This window comes from Seriola lalandi, unplaced genomic scaffold (genome assembly GCF_002814215.2).
Source record: "Seriola lalandi dorsalis isolate HSWRI2012SDOR001 ecotype SW California unplaced genomic scaffold, Sedor1 jcf7180002054951, whole genome shotgun sequence".
Classification (NCBI taxonomy): Eukaryota; Metazoa; Chordata; class Actinopteri; order Carangiformes; family Carangidae; genus Seriola; species Seriola lalandi.
Genome location: NW_019525502.1, coordinates 928,631 through 929,300, shown reverse-complemented (window position 1 = coordinate 929,300; position 670 = coordinate 928,631). Strand labels below are relative to the sequence as shown.

The window sequence follows — 670 nt, the reverse complement described above, 5'->3', positions numbered from 1 at the left end:
GCGGCTAAATAAACACTAACGGTGTGTAACATAGACACTTGAATGTTTGACTCACTTTCTGTGGACGCACATTAAAGAAATGTCCGTGGTCCAAGGCGGACACGACTTTTAACCGCCACCGCTTCAGTCCGTTGCTGGGATACGTCAACGTCGCCGGGATACGTCAACGTCGCCGCCATGTTGGTCCGGGTAAGACTGCTCTGTAAACAAACAGGGTTGAACGTTAGAGTCGCAGTTTTTCTGGATGAAAAGATCGATTGTGTTTATATTTCTCAACCGATTTCAATAAGTAATTTTTATATTCAAGGATTTATGATCTACGTGCATTAAAAAAAAAAAGTTTGGTCTCTAGTTAATTAAAATCGTTATAGTTTAGGCTCTAATGGGTGTGTATATGTCTATGGCTGTCACCTGAACGTCTCACTGACCGATGCGTTCAGGAGCATACAGAGTGTTCATCATACGAAATAATTCACACAGTCTTTTCAGAAACAGTAGTTAGTGGCCGTTGACGTCCTGACGTGCTGACGTCAGTGTAGTGTCTCGTCTCCAGTGTCTGGAGTTTCTGTTACTGGTTGTGTTTTTCTCCGTCTGAACACAGTTAATGTTGCTCTTTTCTTCATCAGTGTCTAACTACCTGCTGTACATTTAAACTTACACTAGTTCTGCT

The 670-nt window shown here is 42.2% G+C and overlaps 3 protein-coding genes across 3 annotated transcripts in view; all 3 read right to left on the bottom strand.

Moving 5' to 3' along the window:
• Nucleotides 1–670, bottom strand: part of LOC147817491 (uncharacterized) — a 75,376-nt gene that overhangs the window by 30,769 nt on the left and 43,937 nt on the right.
• LOC111645428 (GTPase IMAP family member 8-like) overlaps nt 1–670 on the bottom strand; it is a gene marked incomplete at its 3' end in the record, with an annotated part of 61,805 nt that overhangs the window by 17,783 nt on the left and 43,352 nt on the right. The window lies entirely within an intron of this gene.
• The window catches only part of LOC147817495 (GTPase IMAP family member 8-like), a 17,598-nt gene that overhangs the window by 2,470 nt on the left and 14,458 nt on the right, over nt 1–670 (bottom strand). The gene's annotated exons all lie outside the window — the stretch shown is intronic.